Below are 23,639 nucleotides of genomic sequence, written 5' to 3'. Positions count from 1 at the left end.
TTTAATAGAGACAGGTTTCACCATGTTGGCCAGGCTGGTCATGATCTCCTGGCCTCAGGTGATCCACCTGCTTCAGCCTCCCAAAGTCCTGGGATTACAGGTGTGAGTCACCTTGACTGGCCTTTTTATCATTAGCTTCTAGTTGGCCAGATGGATCAGTTTTCTTTAGAAACAAGAGACAGAGACACAAGCCAACAGAGACATTCCAGAAAAGTATCTCTCCCAGGATCATAGACCAAGATGCTTGATCAGAGATGCTTAGTCTTCGAGATCCAAGAGTGGGAATTAAATGATACTCATAGTATTTATAGGGACATTTAAAGAATGTTCTAGAGCAGGGTTCAGCAAATGCTGGGCTGTGGGACAAATATAGTCTGACATTTGTTTTTTTAAATAAAGCTGTATTGGAACACAATCATGCACATTCACTTAGGTATTGTCTATAGCTGCTTTGTCACAACAATGCCAGAGTTGAGTAGTTGCAACAGAGACTGTATGGCCCACAAAGCCCAAAATATTTACTACTGGGCTCTTTGCAGAAAGTTCTCTGACTCCTATTTCAAATATTAGTGTGCAAATGCATTACTTGGGGAGCTTGTTACTAGGTCTGGGGGTGGGGAACTAGAGACTGTGTTTCTGAACAAAACTGCACCTCATGCCAGTGCTGCTGGTCTTTGGGCCACATTTCTAGAATCCAGGTTCTAGAGCAGTGCCATCCAGTAGGACTTTCTTTTCTGCAACACTGGATGTGGTCTGCAGCTGCACGGTTCAATATGGTAGCCCTGCACCACTTGTGGCTATTGAACACTTGCAAAGAAGCTAGTTAGTGCAACAGAGGAATCGAATACTGTATTTAATTTCAATTACGTTAAATATAAATAGTTATAATTGACCAGTGGCTACTGTATGTGATGGCATAGTTTAGAGAATAAATCCTAGATTGGATTGCTTGTTTCTAAGAAAAAAGTCAAACCATGCCAAAGTTTCCCTCCTATAAAAAATAAAATACAGTATACACATATATATGTGTGTGTGTACATGTATATGTGTGTATGTATATTATATATGTATATAGTATTTTTAGTAGAGACGAGGTTTTGCCATTTTGTGGAGTGACAGAGGGAGACTCTATCTCAAAAAAAAAGATAGGTATTAGCATTGCAGACAAGTTGGGAGGATATGAAGTCTTGGCTTGCTCACAGGGAGGGGGGCTCAGAGATACTGCAATCTGGCCTGAGTATAATAAACCCCTTTGTTACATTTAAATACCATCATACTATCTTATACACAGAAAAGCCTCAGGATGTTTTATAGTAACAATGCAATGGCATGAAAACCCCAGACAACTCTAAAAAGGCGCTAATTATTATTATTAGTGTTTTGCGCTAACAATAAATGTCAAATGGAATCCTGAAAACAAATAACTACCTGTCACCAAGTGAATGAAAGGCAATTTTAGTAAAGTGAATTAAAACCCCAAACATCACCAAGCCCAACCAGCAAGCAACGCCAAGGCAGCTTAGCGGATTCCTTGGCGAATGCGTTCCTGGAGCAGCAGGCATAGGATGTCCTTGGGGGAAAGTCCTGAAGATTGCCTGCTCGTTAACATCCAGAGGACCTGGAGGGGGAGGTGGTCAGAGCTGAAGTGTAAGGGGCAAGTGCATCTTTGGGAGAGGCCCTCCATCACAGCAGATGGCAACTGGAGAACATTAAGGTGGAGCATCTTTATTTATCGGCTGGGCTGCAGCCTGTTCGAGTGTTATCAGTGAAAAATTAAAGTTGGACAGCAGAGTGTGGATTTGTTTTCATGACACATTTCCCTTAGATTTTTCAAAGTGCATTCTGGGTGTCTCCCAAAGACTATTTTTTAAAAATAAATTGTACATTTTATTTTTTCAAACTTCATTTATCTTTGATATCTGATTGACATATTCAGGACAGTTCAATCCTTTCTGCTGAAGTGAGCTGTGACAGCTGCTGCTACAGCAATCGACATCACAGAGCCCTCCCCAGGAACAGGGACTGTGTCTTCAGACAGGCCAGGAAGGAGAGCCTGGTGAGTTTCTTTCTAGATTGCTAGGGATGTGGTGGGATCCATCTCTTGGGTCACCAGATAGATGAGATTTAGAAGCATGCATCCAACTCTTGCTAATTATTGCAGAATCATCAGAGAAACCAGGAGACTCACAAAAGGGGTGAGAGGCTGAGATTTGCCTCTCTGATTTTTCTACTTTGTTATAACTACTGAGGAAGAAAGGGAACATGAAGTGGCAGATGCTTAACCTTGTTACCATGAGCAACTTAGTTTGTTCTACCTGGTTTAGGACTGACCTTTGGAGCATACTCCTTCTCTCTTTCTCTTCCCTTCCCCCTCTCGCTCTCTTCCTCCTTCCCTTTCTTTCTCTTCTGTCCCTCCTCCCTCTCCCAATGTTTGAATTCATAATAGAGTCACACAATTCTAAATTACAAATCATTAAAAATTATTAAGTAAAAAGCCTTCCTCCCACCTTTCCTCTTAGCTGCACCCCTTCTCTCAAATTTCTTATTAATCAGGTATTTTATGCTTACACAAATATGTACGTATATATTTAAGCACATGCACACCCACACACCCCTTTTCTCCTGTTTTTACGCAAATGGTAATATATTATACACATAGCATAGGTTTTTTTGCCTTTTTTTTTTTGTAAAACCTGAAGTCTTTTATCTTAGAGATCATTCCACATACATTAATAAAGATCATTGTCTTTAAAAAAAACTGTAATACACTCCAATATGTGGCTGTAGCATAAATTATTCATGAAGTGCCCTGAATCTAGAGGCATTTAGGGAGCTTCCAAAGTTTTGCTCTTATCAACAACCCTGCAGTCAGTAACCTTGAATGCATGTCACGCCACACATGTAAGAGGGTCTCTGCAGAATAAATACCTAGAAGTGGACTAGCTGGGGCCAAGGGTAAGTGCATTTGTAAGTTTGATAAATATTGTCAAAGTGTCCTATGTAGAGGTTGTTGAATTTACATTCCCGTCGTTCATAAGCGAGAAGACCTGTTTTCCCATTTGATTACTCAGGGAGGGTATTATCAAACCTTTTGATTTTTGCAATTTGGAAAAGAAAATGCAGTCTCCCAGTAGAATATTAATTCACATCTGTCTTGAGTCAGGTATTAAGCAGCTTGTCATATATGTATTTATGAAGTATATTCTTTTTTTGTCAATTGTCTATGATATGCCTCTATTCTGTTTCTTTTTCAATGATCTCTTGGAAGGTTTTGTATGTTGGGGAAATTAGTTCTTACTATTGTTTAATGAATAACACATACCTTCTTCTCAGTGTTTGATATGGCTTGGTTTTGTGTCCTCACCCAAATCTCATCTTGAATTGTAATTCCTGTAATCCCCATAATCTCCATGTGTCAAGGAGAGAGCAGGTGGAGGTAAGTGGATCATGGGGGCGGTTCCCCCATGCTGTTCTCATGATAGTGCATGAGTTCTCATGAGATCTGATGGTTTTATAAGGGGATCTTTCCCCTTTACTCAGCACTTCTCCTTCCTGCTGCCTTGTGAAGAAGGTACCTTATTTCCTCTTCGCCTTCCACCATGATTGTAAGTTCCCTGAGTCCTCTCCAGCCGTGCTGAACTGTCAATTAAACTGCTTTCCTTTATAAATTATCCAGTGCCAGACAGTTCTTTATAGCAGTATGAAAATGGACTAATACGCTGTTAAAAATATGGGTTAATGTTATGGAAATAGGGTAATGATTCTTCAATGTTTAACCATTCGTTTAATTTATTAATTATTTATTTATTTATTTTGAGACAGAGTCTTGCTCTGTCTCCTAGGCTGGAGTGCAATTGTGCCATCTCAGCTCACTGCAACCTCCGCCTCCCAGGTTCAAGCAATTCTCCTGCCTCAGCCTCCCGAGTAGCTGGGATTACAGGCATGCACCATCATGCCTGGCTACTTTTTGTATTTTTAATAGGGACGGGGTTTCACCATATTAGTCAGGCTGGTCTTGAACTCCTGACCTCAGATGATCTGCCTGCCTCAACCTCCCAAAATGCTGAGATTTCAGGCGTGAGCCACCACGCCCAGCCTAACCATTCATTTATTAAAAATACATCACTGAGCACCGACTACCTGCCAGCCACTGCGCTGGGAACTGTGCTGTTCTGGCTGGGGAGACAGACAACTCAGCAGGCAAGAATAGCCATTAGAGGTGAAAGAAATGATGAGAAGTGTGCTGGGCACAGGGGAGTTCAACAGAGGCAACTGTCTACCCTGGGCGTGGAGAATGATCAGGGAAGGATTCCTGCTGGGTGTAATCTAGAAGCTGAAACCTAAAGAACAGCTAAGAGGTGGTCAGCCAAGAAGTGGGGGAGTGCAAATGGGGAGAATGAAAAGATGTTTTAGGTGAAGAAATGGATTATGTGAAAAAGAGAAGAAAAAGATATCTGTGTGTCAAGAAAATGACCAGAATTTAGTAGAATGAAGGGAGAGATAATAGTTGAGAGGGAGTGGGGGTCAGTCTTAATGAGGAACAAAATAGTGAGTAATTTGAAAGTCAAGACAAGTAATTGTTCACACCAATGCTGTACAAGTGCGGGGGACATTGATGAATGAGATAGACAAGACCTTTCCTTTGTGGAGCTTATATTACAATGGGGGTGGGCATAGACTGTAAACAAATCAATGGATTAACCAAAGAAATAATCTATATTTTTAGTGCTCTGAAAGACATACACCGGGCTGTTTTGGGAAATAGCGGCAAGGTCCCCTGCAGACAGGATGTTTAGGGAAAGCATTCCTGGGGGCATGCTGTTCAAGCTAGGACAAACTAAATGATCAGACATGGGAATGCAGGGAGCAGGGCTGAAGTGCTTGGTCCATCTCTGTACCCCCAACCTTCCCAGTAGAGGCCAGGTGCTCACTGCCCACCTAAGAGATATTCATTTTAATGCTTTTACTTTTTAAAAGAAAGAATGAGCTTAAATGATGCTCAGAGAGAGCTTTATTTAGACACAGCAAGATCTGCCTCAAGTTTATGAAAGAGATTTGTGTATAGTCTCTGACTTACAATGGTTCAACTTTGGATTTTTTGACTTTGGGATGGTGCAAAAGTGATCCACATTCAACAGAAACTGTACTTTGAGCACCCATACAATCATTCTGTTTTTCACTTTCAGTGCAGTATTCAATAAATTACATGAGATGTTCAACACTTTCTTAGAAAATAGGCTTTGGGTTAGATGATTTTGTCCAAATATAAGCTAATGGAAGTAAAACAACACATTTAAGTCAGACTAGACTAAGCTATGATGCTCTATGGGTTAGACGGATTAAACTCATTTTTGATTTACCATATTTTCAATTTAAGATGGGCTTATCAGGAAACAGCCTCATCATAAGTCGAAGAGCATCTGTGCATTCCTAGAGAGAACACCTCTTTGGGTTTTTCCATGTCCACAAACTGCCCAGTCCAGGGATATATGCAGAACAGCAAATAAGGACGACTATCTTAAATGATAAGCTGTAATATTCAGTGCATGGCTGTGAACTGACGTTTTCCGGCATTGGAATGGGGATGGGTCATATGCCTTCTAGACTAGACAGTCTTTTAACCCTAACTCTTGAGGAAAGTTGGCATCTTCAGTGAGGCCAGCTACCTCCCATAATGCACCAGCTATAGCTTCCCCATTCTTTTGAGACCTGAAAGTAAATTATTCTAACATGCCTTATCTATGAATAAGTAAGTGAAGAGGCAATTGAATCACAGAAGAGAAAAAAAATAATGATATATGGTTTTTCTTATTCCATTTAAGAAGACTTCTCAAACTATAAATTTTATTTTGATAATATTGGCACCATCTGTTCTGGAACAAAAAATTATTCAAGGATAAGAAAGAATAACAGAATAAATTAAAATTCCAGGATTAGAGATATTTGAACAAGTTTTAAGTTAAATTTCCAGAAGTGAAGAGCAAATAGTAACAACAGTTTTTTGCTATGCACTAGGCACTTATGGTAAACACTTTTTACTCCTCCCTTTACTTGATCCTGGTGATAACATTGGTTGTCAATAGTATGTATTATTCTTTCCTTTCTGCGGTTGAGGATGTTTTAGCAAAAGACTTTTAACAATGAGTCTAAGGTCCCACAGTTAGTAAGTCACAAAGCTGGAATTTGAACCCAGGAGACCTGTTGAGTATCACACTCTTAACTGCTGCTATGATGTTCTCCTGGGACAGTTGCTGGTCTCCAGTGAAAGCTAGAAATGTTATTGTCACTAGCCCAGGAGTCCACACACTTTTTCTACAGAGATCAGATAGTAAATATTTCTTACTTTATGAGCAATATAGACATTATCTGTCCCAGCTTCTCAACTCTGCTGTTGCAGGGTGAAAGCACCACAGACAATATGTAAAGAAATAGAGTGACTATGTTTAAGTGAAACTTATTGATGGACACTGAAATTTAAAGTCTATGTAATTGTGTGTATCACAACATATTACTCTTCTTTTGATTTTTTTCAACCATTTAAAAATAAAAACACTATTCTTAGCTTATGGGCCTAACAAAAATTGATGGTGGGCCTGATTGGCCCATGGGCCACAGTTTCCAACGCCTGCCCTCATCTGTAAGTTCCCTGCAAAATAAACTGCTTCAACAATCGCAGTTACTGACTAGTGAAGACAGAAAGAGGCAGAGGAAGAGGAACGGGGAAAAAAAGAAATGAAGAAGAGAGAAAGAAAGAAAGAAAAAAGCAAATTGCGTCATTTTAGCTTTGACTTTAGATAATTATTGGTACAACTTAACAAAATAATAATTTAGTAATATGTATACAAATTCCTCATCTTACGACAAAACACCTTGAGAAATATGTCAGAAGCCAGCAAGTACAAAAAGGTATATGTGCAAAGATGTTCATGTTTTATTATTTGCAAAAAGAAAAAAATTCAGAGTCCTAAACATTCAGTAATAGTGGATTGATTAACTAATATTACCATGGAAGATTAAGCCTCCATTAAAATGATTATGTAAATGCCTACTTTTTGACATAGAAAGAAGCTCATGATATAAGAAACGAAAATTGCAGAACACAAAACATTAGGTATTATCTGAGCCCATTTTTGCAGGACGTATAGTTCTATGTACACATACAAGAGGGAAACTGGAAAACTGTGTAACAAGATATTTACATTGGTTACTCCTGGATGGAATGAGTATGAATTTTTATGCATTTTACTATATTTGCAAAAATTTGCATTATTAGAAGGTGTTGCTTTTATGATCACAAAACTATTGGTTACAAAAATAGAATAAACAAAGTTAATTTGGAGGATCTTGGCTTTGTGTCGTGTATAAAATATTTCATCCAAAAATATCTAGAAAATACAACTCCCTTCAGATTCTTAGAGTGTCATGCTGCTTTCTTCCATCTTCTCTCGAGCTACATATTAAATCTGTGTTTTCTTCTCATTGACGGTTGAATTCATAACCTCCTCCCCTCCTGCTTCGGTAACCCACCATCTGTCTTCCTTCTGACCTGTTGGGGACTCACAAAAACATTAGTTCTCTCGAAAGCATGGCACTTGGGAACAATGTCGGGGGAGACACGGTATTTTTATTGCTTTTCTTCTGTTTTCCTTTCTCTGGGTCCTCCTTTTTCTCTCAAACTTTGCACCAGCTGGACCCATGCATGTGCTTGTCCCCACACTCTGTCAGCCCCCAGGGTCACATTCTCAACTGGACAGTGACAGCAGCCATCCTGGTTGTGATTTATCTTCACAAGTTGCCAAATCACTCTTGGTAGCATGTCTGTGCTTGGTGAATAATGAGAGAGACCTACCATCCATCTAAGGACAAAACAATGTGAGCAGTTACGTTTAAATTTAGCTATTTTTCTCCCTCAGCTTATTACTTATTTTCTGATCGAAAGGGGCCCATTTAAGGGCGTTTGTGGTAAATACACAAATAATTGTGTCACATAGACAGAGGATCATTTTTCACTGGAGTCAACGATCGCTGTGGATCAGCCACCATCCTGAAGTTGCCAACACTGCTCAAACTCTGATCTCTTAACAGCAATTTCCCTGGACCCTCAGAAAAGACTCATCTCAATGGCTTCCTATTAACTACTGAGGAACAGGTTATTGAACCAGTCATGTGGGCTGAAAATTGCAAGAAGATGCAATCTCTATATAAGATAACATTTGGTATCTGGGTATGTCTCCCTGATAAGCAATAAAAGCAGGATGAAATACATAAATATAATATCCACCTGATGTGATGGCAGTGAGGGGTGGGGAGAGGAGGCTTTGGGGACACACAGACCTGAGTTTGAATCCTTGCTCAGCCACTTGCCATCGAGTAATTTGACTTTAGAAAAATAAAGTATTCCTGCACCTGCTCTCTCATCTATAAAATGGATTATTCACCTATTTGCAGAAGAGGATTGTTATGAAGATGTGGCAGATTATGTTTTCTAAAGATGGCAGTAAAAAGATCTCCTGGCCTATTCTTTTCTAGAACATATCCATTGCCTCCATCCAGAAGAAGAGTTTAATTTTTCTTTCCTTGAATTTGGACAGGGTTTTGACTTACTTATAACCAATGGGATGTAGCGGAGGTTATTCTGTATGCCTTTTGAATATAGAGCATAAAAGTCCTACACCTTCTGCCTTGTTAGATGAGGTATTCACATTTGGAATCTGGTGTTACTATGTAAGAAGTTCAAGCACCCTGAGGTTGCCATGTTAAGGGGAAGCTCAAGCAGCCTCATGGAGAAGCCACATGTGGGTGTTAGTGCCAACAGACCCAACTGAGGTTCCTACTAATGGTCAGCATTAACCATCAGCTACATGAAAGAAGACATTCCAGATAATTCCAGCTGTCAACCATCAAGTCACTTCCAGTATTCTAGTTTTCCTAGCAGAAACCCCAGACATTGTGAAGCAGAGACTAGCTAACCCTTTGTGCTCTTTTCAGTATCCTCACCCTCACAGTCTGAGAATACATGAAAATGGTTGATTTAAGCCACTAATTTTTGGGGTGATCTTTTATTTATGCAGCAATAGTAACAGGCAAATAATATTAGGAAAGTAAAATTCTTTAAAGCCAGCGGCATATAGAAAGATCTTCAATAAGTGGCAATTCTAATTATTTGCATGATTTTCTTCTCTGAACTAGATTTCAGATATGACAAAGAGGTGGTAAAACAGTAATTCAGGAGCCTCCACCTCTAAATGATGGAGGGGAAAAGTATCCATTCAGCTTTTGTTCATTCATCCATGCCTGTAAGTGATATTTATTGGACACGTACATAGGGTATTGTATCATACAAAAATTCCATGTGCCTATAATGTATATTTGATATATAAAAGCAAACATGGATTGGGGAACTATTATGTAATATTAACTCCTTGAATTTTTACAGAGTATTTTTTATATCAGCTAAAATATTGATTTGTCATTAAGCAATAATAAATGTATAAAATAATAAAATAAACTGTCATATAAAAATAAGACATTACAAATAAACTGAAGGTGCTTGTGCTACATTCCCCTACCATGCTCCTCCCCAGCTGTGGTATTGTATTAATTTGTTGACTTTTCTTCCAAACAATTTTCTAATAATTTTTTTCTTAGCACACATCTGTAACAGCCAGAATTTCCTTTGTATTTTTATGCATGTGTATGTACCTATAGAAAATACAAATATTGTTTTGTGTTTTCAGAACCTTTTGGTTGTTTAAAAAAAGCTTCATGTGGTACAAGATGTTTGTGCAACTTGTCTTTTTCTCCCAAAAATATGTGTTGAAGATTTGTTTATGTAGGTGATATGTCTTGGCTGGGTCCCCACCCAAATCTTGTCTTGAATTGTAGCTCCCATAATTCCCACATGTTGTGGGAAGGACCTGGTGGAAGGTAATTGAATCATGGGAGCAGTTTTCTCCATACTATTCTCGTGGTAGTGAATAAGTTTCACGAGAGCTGATGGTTTTATAAGGGGTCTCCCTTTTGCTTGGTTCTCATTTCTCTCTTGTCTGCTGCCATGTAAGACGTGCCTTTTGCCGTCCACCATGATTGTGAGGCCTCCCCAGCCACGTGGGACTGTGAGTCCATTAAACCTCTTTTTCTTTACAAATTACTCAGCCTTGGGTATGTCTTTATCAGCAGTGTGAAAACAGACTAATACAGTAGGTACATAGAGGTTTATTTTCTTCTTCTTCACCACCACATCCCGTTTCACTCTTGCACACTTACTTAGCAGTCCCCTTGCTGATAGACATGTAGGTTGCTTCCTGTTGTTCCACTTCCCCCAAAGAATGTGATGTACTTCCTTGCACATGTCTCTGTGTCCATGTATGAAGGTTTCTCTAAGGCACAAGCAGAGAACAAATGACGTGGCCCAGATGATGGGTACTTTCATTTTAAAGAGACATCATCATTCTATTCAGTGACATACAGCAGTATTCACTTCTCTGTACTTTGCCATCAGTTAAACATGTGGTTAATGAAAACAATAAATGAATGAATGATGAATAAATGAATGATCAACACTCCAGAAAATCTAACACTTAGAATGTGCATGACTCCTGGCATGGACTGCAGGTGACCTTTGTCAGAAGCGGGTTTCCCCTTTTTCTCTAATAACCTGGGAGACAGGATGGACACATAGAATCCTTGCCTCGTGGATAGAAGTATTTCAGAGAGCCAGATGAACATTCGAAAAAAGTAAAAATATTGGTTTTCAGGCTGCTGTCCTGTGGTGCTAAGGACAGGGAGGGGGTTGGGGGAAAAGCATAAGGCAGAAAAACATGACACAGAAGCAGAATTGTTTCCTAATAAAAAACCTCTCAAAGTTTTCCGCAAGGCCCTGTCAGCAGCTCTTCAAGCAACACGGCTTATTTTAAATTTTATTTAAATCAACAAATTGTACACACTTGAATACGGAAACAGAATACAGGGAAAACACAAGCTGCCCTAACAGAGTAACGTCTAATAAACATTATGCTACTCGGAGATATTTGCTGTTTAATCACCCCATGAAAGGACGCATTCAGCCAAAAGATGTCAGATAACATCTTGCTAAAGGCAATGGTGCCAGTTTTCCTGGCTTCGAAGTTCATGCAGCTAGTTTTTCTTCCCCCCCTTCTTCTCCATTTGCTTTAAAACAAATTTTTTTTTTCTTTAAAAATATGAAGCTTTGAGATGCTCTGTCTCTTGGATTACTCAGGAGATAAGGCATTTGTGCTTTGAGTAATGACAGCAATAACTGTTTACTGAATAATTTTTGTGTCAAGACTGATTGACTGTATACTTTGTGGGGCCCCATGCAAATGGGAATGTGGTGCCCACTGTCTGACAATTATTGAGAACTTCAAGATAGTGACAGGAGAGCATTACGCAAAGTACAGGTCCGTTCTCCGTGGAACTGTGCAGAAGGCATGTCCATGAAGCTGGCTCTGACTGGGTTAATTCTTCACATCTGTGGCCATCTGAAGAAGATCTTATCTTCCCAGCAGCAAAGGCTTTCCTTCTTTTCCTGCTCCAAGAAAAGACAAAGTGACTGGGTTGATGGGACTCCATGGAACTAACAATGGTTGGCCCCTGAACTGCTTTCTAAGGATGGAATCAGAGAAAACTGCCTGGCTTTTGTTTTGCTGACCAGATTATGCAAGCTGTGAGCTGAATTACTAAGGAAAAGAGAAAAATAGTTGAGAGGTAGTGTTGGGAATTTTAGGCTGAAGGAAAAACAAAGATAACTAGAAGACATCGGGGCCCATAGTGGAACTTTGAGAAATGAACAGACGCGTTTAACAGGTAATTTTTTAAATGATGTTTTGGTGCATGGTGTGTGATATAAGTCCTCTTCCTCTCTCCCCTCAATAACTTCAGTAAAATCTACTTTCATCACTACAGCAATGAGTAAGAAGGTGATAATATGCTGTGTATGTTCTAAATGTGGCTAAAAGGAAAGCTCAAAGACTACCCATTAGATAATCATCATATTTGGGTTACACACAAATTATTTCTTTTAATTGTCTCAACAAAGCTATGAAAACATCATACAACTTCATGTATTCAGTTTCTATTAAGTGGTTGGATATTTTTTAAATACTGATTTACAGAAACTCATTACATATTAAGAAAACAAGTTCTTTCTTATATGAGTTACAAAGATTTTTGCCATTTGTTCTTTAGTTTTGTGTAATTTTTCCCGTGTAAATTCTTTTTTAAAATAATCATATTAGTTTCTTAAGGTTATTGTGTTAAACTACCACCAATAGAGTGGCTGAAAACAACAGAAATGTATTATTTTACAGTTCTGAAAGCTAGAAGTCCAAAATCAAGGTGTTGGCAAGGCCATGTTCCTTCCAAAGGCTCTAGGGAAAATCCTTCCTTGCCTCTTCTAGCTTCTGTTGGTTTCTGGCAATCCCTGGCCTTCCTTGGTTTGTGGCAGCATCACTCCAATCTCTACCTCTGTCTCCACGAGGTATTCTTCTCTGAGTAACTGCATACACAAATTCCCCCCATCTTTTAGGGACAGTAGTCATTGGATTAGGATGCATCCCAATCCACCATTACCTCAACTTAACTTGATTATATCTGCCAAAACCCTTTGTCCAAATAGCTCACATTCATAAGTCCTGATGACTGGGTTTTGAGCATACCTTTTTTGAGGGACAACAAAGTTTATATAGTCCACAACAATATATAGTTAAATGTATTCATCTTTTCTTTCATGGCTACTTGGTGTAGTGTTGTTTTTGTAGAGGAGCCTTTTTGTCCTGTGATAATGATAAAAGTTCTTCCATTTCATTTTTTAGTAAATAATAGCTCATTGTAATGGTTTACATTTAAAGGCTTGAACATTTGGCATAAGTTTTAGTGTAACGAGCAGGGTAGGAATTCATTTTGTTTTTAATCAGGCAGCTATTCAGATACCTTAACGTCATATATTTAATAATCAGTGTTTTCCAAACTGATTTTAAATATCACTATTGTCACATAATACATTTCTATATTTATTTGTGCCATATTTCTAGACTTGATTCTATTCCATTGATCTGTTTTATTCTGCTCTAGTACCACCATATTTTAATTATTTTACTTTTAGAGTATGTTTTAGAATTTTCCTAACTGTTCCTATCGACATATTTTTAATTGAACTTTAGAATTAGATTTTCTAGTTCAAAAAAGTGATAGCATTTCTCCTGAAATAATATTAATATATAGATTTACTTATCAAAAGGTGATGTCACACAGTTATTCTTTTTTCCCCAAGTCTTCTAAGTCCCTTAGCAGCGATTTAAAGTCTTCTTAAAAGTCTCTCTCATTGCTTTTTAAACTTAATGTTAGAAGCGACTATCTATCAAGAAAAGATATTGACTTTCATCAAAAGTCTTTCAGCGTTTATGATGACACTGTCATTTTTCTTTTGATCTATTGATATAGGTTTTTAAAATGCTAAATTGTTCCTGGATGTTTGGAAGCCATGATTTAAATTCTTATTCTCACGCTTAATAGTTTTGTTTCCCTGTGAAAATTGCTTCGTCTTACTGAGACAATTTCCTGTAAAATGGGAATAATTGTAGAGCTGTCATTTTTGCCTGCTTGGATCATTCTCCTTCATAGTGAAACACCATCCCCATTTGTCTCTGGGGGAGTCAGTCTTCCTCACTCTTGGTTCATGTGGTGTGAGAGGAGTTGACTCTTCCCCAGTTCCAGGGGGACAATTAACACAGGGCTGCTGATCAGGGCACCTCACTTCTCCCACCACTGCAACAGTGATTTAAGAATAACACAAGCTGGGCCAGTTACTGCTGCATCTTACTGCTTATGCTAAGCTTCTGGGATGTGAATGTAGAGTTTTGATTCATGGAATTGTCAACACCTGGGAAGGGTCTGCCTGAGAATGAAACTGCAGAGGAAATCAAAGCCGAGAACGAGAGAGAGACAGAGAGATTTGATGAAATGCTTTGAAAACTTGGAACCAGCACTCTCTGTTTACTGCCTGAGTATTTAGTCAAACAACAACAACAACAAACACAACAACAAAAGTAATAATAGCTACAATAACTAACTTTTTGAATGTTTGCTATAGATCAGATACCATTCTGAGTACCTTTCGTGCATCAGCCCTTTTAATCTTCATAATAATATAATGAGGTGAGTGTTATTATTATTATCCCATTTTCAGATGAGAAAACCAAGGCCCAAGGAGTTTTAACAACTTTCTCAATATCACAGGGATGGTAAATGGCAGGGTCAGGACTCATGTCCAGGTCACCTTGCTCTAGCATCTAAGTAGTCTGCTTGTGCCAGTCAAGGAGCTTTCTGTCTACAGGCTACTGGAGAAGGGTTTCTGCCAACAGCAATAATGCAATTTTAATCATAAAATCATAATACCTACCTTGTAAAGTTGATGAAAGACTTAAATGGTTTGTAGATATGAATTCACTTAGTGCCCTGTCTACCACATAACAAGTGTACAGATGTTAGATGTTGCTGTCGCAATGGAATCATTGAGTCTTACTGTCCCAACTGCTCAGAGAAGCAGAGACGAGTAGAGACAGTAGGCTTTTTGGAAGTACTTATATAGTTATTAGTCTTGCCTGAGTTCTGAGAAATGGACTTCATCTGGAATTACAACCTCACTTGCTTAAGGGGCCAAGAAGTTTGTGTAAATCACTATTTCTGAACTTTGGTACTGTTGGCATTTTGCAACCAAAAATTCTTGGCTGCGCGGGCTGCAGTGTGCACTTTAGGATGTTAGCAATATCCTCAGCATCTACCTGCTAGATGTGGGTAGCACCTCCCCACCCATCATGTGATGATCAAAAATGTCGAAAATCAAAAATTGAGACATTGCCAAATGCCCCTTGAAGGACAAAATTATCCCCAGTGGGGAACCACTGGTGTAAATGAATGAAGCCCATGCTTATATTGCATGAGTCCCAGTGCTTGTGTCATTGTGAAGGATGGCCCTGTCTGTCTAGAGAGGCAGCCACTGCTTGGCTCCAGCTGGCTGCTGCAGAAGGGGAAAATAGACCCATTATTGTCAGATCATCTAGATTTTCAAGAGAAATCCAGGGTCTAGTCATATATATATATATATTTAGTCATATATATATATTTATCTAGTCATATATATATTTATGTACCCCATATATATATATATATTTATGGACCCCATATATATATATATATATATATATATATATTTATGGACCCCATATATATATATATATCTATATATATATATATTTATGGACCCCATATATATATGGGGTACATGAAATGTTTTGTTACAGGCGTGCAATGCAAAATAAGCACATCATGGGGAATGGGGTATCTATCTCCTCAAGCATTTATCCTTTGAGTTACAAACAATCCAATTATATACTTTAAGTTACTTTAAAATGTACAATTAAGTTATTATTGACTATAGTCACCCTATTATGCTATCAAATAGTAGGTCTTATTCATTCTTTTATTTCTTTTTGTACCATTAATCATCCCCACCTCCCCACAACAGCCGCCTACTAACCTTCCCAGCTTCTGGTAACCATCCTTCTATCTCTATATTCATGAGTTCAATTATTTTTGATTTTTAGATCCCACAAATAAGTGAGAAGATGTGACATATGTCTTTCAGTGCCTGGCTTATTTAACTTAACATAATGATCTCTGGTTCCATGCAAATTGTTGCAAATGTCTAGATCTCATTCTTTTTTATGGCTGAATAGTACTCCATTGTATATATGTACCACGTTTTCTTTTTCCATTCAACTGTCGATGGACATTTAGGTTGCTTCCAAATCTTCGCTATTGTGAACAGTGCTGCAACAAACATGGGAGTGCAGATAGCTCTTTAATGCTCTGATTTCCTTTCTCTTGGATATACACCTAGCGATGAGATTGCTGGATCATATGGTAACTCAGTTTTTAGTTTTTAGAGGAACCTCAAAACTGTACTCCATAGTGGCTGTGCTAATTTACATTCCCACCAACAGTGTACAAGAGCTCCCCTTTTTTTAGGTTTTTAAATGTTGGTCCCCATGTATTTAACTTGATGTAAGCCAAATGAAAGACAAGACCTCTGTGGCCATGTTTGTCCTCCTGGCTGCACGTGTGCAAGATTTGGCCTGGAGGATTTCCCAAGGTGCTATTCCAGATGTCTCTGCGATGCTGGACAGGGTTCCCTTTTCTTATGTACCATTGTCCCCAAGAATGCCGCCTTTCAAAACAGTTGGGTATTTAATTCTCTTAATTGGTTAGGTTTGTGTTGCTCCCTTAAACAGAAACATATTTTTAAGTTGTCCATTGGTAACGTGAATTCTAGAGTGAGTAAAATGAAAAGGATTATTTAGAAGATGCTCTCCCTGTGGAGATTTCAATTGGAGACCTCTATCTTTTTACCTATTTCAATTTCTGGTGTCTGTGGATGTTTTCATTACTTGTAAATGTTGGAACTTCAAGAACTCCTTTAAGTTAGTTCACCAATATGGGCAATTTATTATAAAGATATAGGGGAATTTCTTGGAACCTATAGATGACATGTGTAATCAAACCTCAGAAGGGATCAGAAATGCATTTTTCTTTTTCTGTGAAGCTTTTATTTTGGGCAGACAGCAGGGCAGGGGGCTCAGTCCTCCTTGGCAGCTGCTTTCCTCCTGGCGGTCATGCTCAGCTCTTCCCACTTCCTCTTTGTGCAGATGTGCATCCTCACCCTTTTCTTGATGAACTTGAGGGCCCATTTGTCCTTGGAGACCTGGGCTAACTCCATGGCATGCCACTCACATGGAGCAAAGCCATTCACCTCTCAGATCATGTCCCGCATGAACTTGGTATGTTTGGTCAGGTGCTGTCTTGTGTCAAGTGACATTATTCTCTTGTTTTCTTAGATGTATCTTTTATTCATTTTTCTTCCTCCAGAGAATAGCATTTTCTCTTTTCTTAAGCACATGGCTGCCCCCTTCCTGGAGTTATATACTGCTCAGGCTTCAATATGAATTTTCTATGAGAGAATGTGATTAAATCAGTTGGAGATAGACCTCAACCCATGAGTCCACCATGCTATGACAATATCATAAAGCCAGATGATCCACTCTATGGTATGAAATACTTGCTTTGCTTGTGCTGAATCTCCAAAACCTAGAATCATGCCTGGCACATAGGGGTACTTATGGTCTCTTCCATCTTCATACGTCCTCCTTGTGTGACCTCATCCAGGCTCGAGACTTAAAACATAACCTACATTCTGCTGATGCTGAAACTGTCATCCCTAGGGTCAAATTGAACTCCCTTGACATCTTCACCCAGATTAAGGCATCTAACGTTTAGGCATTTAGACTAAACTTGTATAAAACCAAACTCTTTCTCCAAAATATGCGCTCTTCACCTCTAGGAATGAGTCTTTTTCGTCTCAGTAAATGGTACCCCCATGCTGCTACTGCTCAGAGCTGCAGCTTTGCAGGCATCTTTGGCACCTGCCCTTCTGTCACTCTCCACTTCCAAGTTATCCTTAAATCCTATTGGCTACAGAACCTGACCAGTTCTCACTGCATCACAACTATGATTCTGGTCAGAGTCACAGTTATCTCTCAGCTGGATTGCATCAATAAATAGTCGGCTAACCAGTTTCACTGCCCCCTGGAATCTGGAATGTTGTTGTAAAAATATTAGTCAGATCACGTCATGCCTTGGCTTTCTTTTTATTTTTTATTTTTTTGAGACAGAGTTTCACTCTTGTTGCCCAGGCTGGAGTGCAATGGCATGATCTCGGCTCACTACAACTTCCACCTCCTGGGTTCAAGCGATTCTCCTGCCTCAGCCTCCCGAGTAGCTGAGATTACAGGCACCCACCACCATGCCAAGCTGATTTTTGTATTTTTAGTAGAGATGGGGTTTCACCATGTTGGCCAGGCTGGTCTCGAACTCCTGACCTGAGCTGATCCACCCGCCTCAGCCTCCCAAAATGCTGGGATTACAGGCATGAGCTACCGTGCCCAGCTGGCTTTCAAAACCCTCTAATGGCTTCCAATATCCTTCAGAGTGGGAGCCTAAATATGGTAAGATTCCAGAAGGTCTGCATCGTCTGCTCTCCTTCCTTCCCCTTTCTGTCTCTCTGCTTTTCACTGTCCTGTTTATTCACCTTTCTTCTCCAGCCACAGGGGCCTCCTTGCTATTTCTCAGATAAGGATGCTCCATCCCAGGGACTTTGCATCTCCTTCTCCCCATGTCTAGCAAGACCAGATATGGGCATAGTTTCCCTCTGCCTTTTTTCATATTACTTCTTCAGCATCTTGGTGAGGTCTTCCCCTGCTCCCTATATAAAGCAGCATGCCCATCACCCCCGGCACACTCCAGTCCCTTCCCTTTCCTCCCTGCCCTCAGAGTGTTTGTCACTATCTTTTGGTTATTGTCAATTTCTCCCACTAAAATACAAGTTTATAAGATCATAGACAGTATCTGTTTTTTTATTTATTTTTATTTTAGGGTAATTTTAGCTTTATTAAATAGTTGCAAAGACAGTACAGAGAATTCCCATGTACCCCTCACCCAGTTTTCCCGTTTGTTAACATCATACATGACAGTAGAATGTTGTATTTGTTACCTTTGATGAATCAACATTGATGCATTACTGTGCATTCAAGTTTATAGTTTATTAAAATGTTCTTAGTTTTTACCTGATTTTTTTTCTGTTCCAGGCTCCCGTTCTGGTTCCCACATTACACTGAGTCATCATGTCTCCATAGGCTCCTCCTGGCTGTGACTGTTTCTCAGATTTTTCTTGTTTTTGATGGCCTTGAGAGTTGTCAGCGGTAATGGTCAGGTATTTCATAAAATATCCCTGAATTGGGTTTGACTGATGTTTTTCATGATTAGACTGAAGTTATGGGTTTGGGGAAAAAAACCACAGAGGTAAAGTGTCATTTTCATCACATCATATCAAAGGCACATGCCATCAACATGATTTACCACTGTGATACTGACCTTGAGCACCTGGCTGAAGTTGTGTTTTGTTAGGTTTCTTCTCTGTTAAGTTACCATTCTAAACCCCTACCCTGCCTTTATACTGTGGTTTTTGGAGGGAAGTCACTATGCACAACTCATGCTTATGGAGGGGCAGTTATGCTGCACCTAAGTGAAAGCAAAATATCTATATAACTTTGGAATTCTTCTGCACAGAAGATTGTCTTTTGTGCCCCATTTATTTATTTGTTCAGTCATTTATTTATGTCAGTATGTATCATAGATACTGATTTTAGACTTTGTCTATAATCTAATACCACCTAATTTAGTTGCTCACATTGTTTCAGCCTTGCTTCCTGGGAGCTCTTTTGGTTTGCTTCCATATCCTTCAGCATACTGTTATTATTGTGGGCTTCTTTTTAAAGCATTTTCTTACTTTTTCATAATGCAAGATGCTCCAGGCTCATCTTGTATATTCCGGTCCCAGTCCTAGAATCAAACATTTCTCCACAGAATCCTGGCTCCTTGTACTAGAAAATGGCATTTAGAAACCAAGATCTAGGTTCTAGGTGTGCTCATTGCTACTGAATGTTATTTCATTTAGGTTCTATAGTTGACAGAGCAAGGAAATGTATGTGTGTATATTAACGTATTTATATACATGTATCTATAAATATTTATATGTGTAACCATCTATTTGTAACCATTTCTATAGTGTAACCAACTATATCAAGCTAAACATGAATTTATATTGACGTCTACAACTCTAATTAATTACTGAATGGATCATTCTCATCTTCTCCTCTTGCTTGTTTGTAACAGTGTCTTTTTTTTTTTTTTAGTGTCTATTTTACAGAATAGTGCCCAGACAAAGTAGATAATCAATATTTGTTGAATGAATTTGTTGAGTAAATTTGAGAAGGAATGAATCAATGTAGTCTGCCCCTCCCTACTAAGCAGAGAAGACTTTAAAAGAGAGAGTGTGGAAAGTACTTTGGCGTGGTGGTGCATGCCTGTAGTCCCAGCTACACAGGAGACTGAGGCAAGAGAATTGCTTGAACCTGCGAGGCAGAGGTTGCAGTGAGCTAAGATTGCACCACTGCACTTCAGCCTGGGTGACAGAGAGAGACTCCATCTCAAAATAAATAAATAAATAAATAAATAAAAGGTGCTCTAAGGATCAAAGGAATAAAAAGTATTTGCTTCTCTGTAATAATAGTGTCAGCAGTACTTTTTCAATTTCAGCCCTTATTGCTTTGACTATGGCCAGATGTTACACTGAGAGTATTTATTAATGTAAAAACATTAATTTTTAAAAAGTTATTTCAGGCCAACTCCAATCTGACTATACAAAAATGAGAAAACTGGCCAATCTTTTCAGTTTTCTCAAAACATGCACCTCAAATTTCCACTCCTAGCCATGATGAAGGACCTAATATCAGATTGGTCTCCTTTCATGAACAACTAGAAAACTGAACAAAATATATGAAACAATTATTTTCAGACATTACATGATGAGTAGCACAGGACTGTGATCTTTGAGAGGAAAAAAACAATCGAGATGAGCCACATGATCACTCTGGACTTCTGCTCGCCACGTTCCAGACTACAGTTAGGAGGGTCAACCCAAGCAGATTATAATGGTCTTGCTGAATTGAGGGAAAAGACATCATATTTTGGGGAGGAAGAATGGATGGAATTTGTGGGGCGGAATGCTAAAATAAAAGAGCTCCAGAAATCTGCAGAGCACCTTCTTGAGACTTGAACTAATATTAAGTTAGCTGTGCACTGACTGAAACAACACAAGGGTGAAAAAAGAATGATTACCAAATAGAAAATAAATAAGCCAGAATTCAGTGTTAGGAGATATTTGAGTTCCAACACAACAGAGAGGTGAGATCGAGTTGAATACACAGGGTCTACACAATGACCCCCCAAAGTGTGTTACAATAGCAGTAGGGCTAAACTAGCCTGAAGGTAGAAGGTAATCACGGCCAACCAATCCATTTTGGGCTGGGTAATTCTTGTGTGTGTGTAGCTGTTATGTGCATTGTTTACTAGCATTCCTGACTTCTACCAACTGGATGCAGTAGTACTCTCCATGTAGCTGTGATAACCAAAAGGGCCTCCATATATTGCCAAATGTCCTATGGGGAGAGAAGTGAAAAATTACCATCAGCTGAGAAGTACTGATTTAGACCAATCCGAATAAACTTAAAAACAAGCCTCCAAAGAATCAAACTGATATGCAAGTAATTTAACCAACTTCCAAACACTCTTTAAGGAAGACCACAAAATACAGGCACTCAACAATGTAAAATAATGTTCAGCATCAAGTAAAAGTCACTTGGGAAACAAAAAAAGCCAGAATAATATGGAGTTTCAGAAATAACCAAGGTGATGTAATTAGTAGACAAGGACTCTAAAAAAGCTATTATAATTATACTCAAGCATTTAAAAAACATGTATGAGAAAAGAAATTAAATATATTAAAAGTGGAAAACCGAATGGAATTTTGATGGCTAGAAATATAATACTTGAAATTAAATGTATGTAATTTCAATACTTAAAATTAAATATATACTACATATATATTACACATAAACAAAAGATTAGATGCTGAAGAACAAAAGTGTGTTGAATTTGGAGACATATCTATAGAAAATATCTAAATTAAATCACAGAGAACCCCCACAACAAAAGATGAGATTCTCAGTGACATGTGGGACAATAGCAGGTGGTCTAATTTACTTATTATTGGGGTCCCAGAAAATGAAAGAAGAGAAAAGAAAATATATTTAAGAAAAATAATTGCCAAAAACTTTCCAAAATTGCTGGAAATTATGAATCCTGACATTTAAATATCCCAATAAACTCAGAGCAAGGTAAACATGAGTAAAGCCACACAAAGTTATATCATAATCAAATTGCTAAAAACCAGTAATGAAAAGGAAATCTTAACAGTATACAGAGGGGAAAAAAAAGACACACAAAATAAACACGGCAAAGATAAGCACACTTCTGATTTCTCATCATAAATACAAGCCACAAAACAATGAAGCAATCCCATTTACTGGTAAAAGAAAAAAAGAAAAGATTAACCTAGAATTCTATAACCAGTGAAAATATTCTTCAAAAATAAAGAGAAAAAAGGCACTTCATTCTAATTCAACATGAGAGAATTTGTCCCCAGCAGACCCTCACCCCAAGAAATTTTTGTTTATTTTTTTCCTAGAGAAACTTTTTCAGGCTGATAGGAAATAATACTAGATGAAATTGAATCTTCAGTGCCAAAATTGAAAGACAGGTAGGTAAATATAAAAGGCATTTTTCTCATTTAAAACATTTCTTTTATATAGTTTCAATTACAAAATAACTGACTTTAAAGCAAATAATAGCGTGTATTTTGAGTTTGTTACAAATGTGAAAGTTAAGTGTGTAACAACATTAGTACAGAAGACAGAGTGGAAGAAATGGAAGAATATACTATTTTAAGATTCTTATTTCATGTTAAGTAGTATATTATTATTTGAAGTTTGTGATAATTTAAAGGTACATATTATAAACCTAGAAATACCACTAAAAGGAAAACAGGTATAGATAATAAGCCAATAGAGGATATATAAAATAGTTTAAAAATCCAATTAATCCAAAGGAGGTAGGAAAAGAGAAAAAAGGAAGGGAAGAAAGGTGGGGCCAATAGAAATATAAAGAGCAAGATGGTAGACTTAAACTCAGATCAATAATTTTATTAAATGTAAATGTCTAAACACCCTAATACAATTTTAGAGATAAAAAGTAAAACTCTCTGTGTCTATCTACAAGATTAGCTCTTAAAATCTACAGATTCAGATAAGTTAAAAGAAAGGATAAATAAAGATCTGCCATGCAAATGGTAATAAGAAAATTGGAGTGAGTTCATTAATATCATTTGAGGTAGACTTCAAGGATAAAGAAGTGCCATTTTTAATGATAAAATGTTCGGTTCATTAAGAAGGCAACACAATTCTAAATATGTATGTACCTAATAAGCAGAGTTGCAAAATACATGAAAAAAAATTGCCAGAAGCAAAAGGAAAAACAAATCCACAACTAGTGTTGGAGACTTCAATACTTCTCCGTTTCTGTGAAAAGATTAAAAAAATTGAAATCTGTTGCTAGATTTATCAGGAAAAACAGACAGCAGAACTGAATTACCAGCATTAGTATTTTAAAGAAAGGAATTCCTACAGATCCTTCAGACATTAAGTTGATAATAAGTGACTATGATGAATGACATTGTGACAATCAATTTGACAATTTAGAGTGAGTGGACAAATTCCTTGAAAGACACAAATTACCTAAAGAGGCACAAAAAGAAATAGAAAAATCTGAATAACCCTGGTTATTGAAGAACTTGAATTTGTAATTTAAGACTTTATAAAGAGAGCTTCAGGCCCAGATTATTTCACTCATAAATTCTATACAATATTTAGGAAATAAATACTACTGGTAGACACAATTAGAAAATAGAGGAGAGAACACATGCCAATCCATTTTTTGAGAATATCAATACTATGATGCCAAGAGCAGACTAAGATATAAGACAAAAGAATAACCCCACAGATTAATATCTCATTAATATAAATATAAAAATTCTTAATAATATTTTAAAA

The 23,639-nt window shown here is 38.0% G+C and overlaps 1 long non-coding RNA gene across 14 annotated transcripts in view; it reads left to right on the top strand.

Moving 5' to 3' along the window:
• LOC129052153 (uncharacterized) overlaps nucleotides 1-22,641 on the top strand; it is a 71,465-nt gene extending 48,824 nt beyond the window's left edge. For 6 of the 14 annotated variants that reach the window (XR_008517008.2, XR_008517006.2, XR_008517013.2 and 3 more), the window contains 3 exons: nucleotides 1,937-2,056; nucleotides 18,720-18,844; nucleotides 19,827-22,641. This is a non-coding gene — a long non-coding RNA (uncharacterized LOC129052153). Of the gene's footprint in view, nucleotides 1-1,936; nucleotides 2,057-18,719; nucleotides 18,886-19,826 lie in introns of those variants that run through there. The other 8 variants (XR_008517001.2, XR_008517000.2, XR_008517003.2 and 5 more) reach the window with 4 other exon arrangements.
• Nucleotides 22,642-23,639: the final 998 nt, after the last annotated feature.

Source organism: Pongo abelii, chromosome 21, assembly GCF_028885655.2.
Source record: "Pongo abelii isolate AG06213 chromosome 21, NHGRI_mPonAbe1-v2.0_pri, whole genome shotgun sequence".
NCBI lineage: Eukaryota > Metazoa > Chordata > Mammalia > Primates > Hominidae > Pongo > Pongo abelii.
This window is presented reverse-complemented; position numbering and strand designations above follow the sequence as displayed.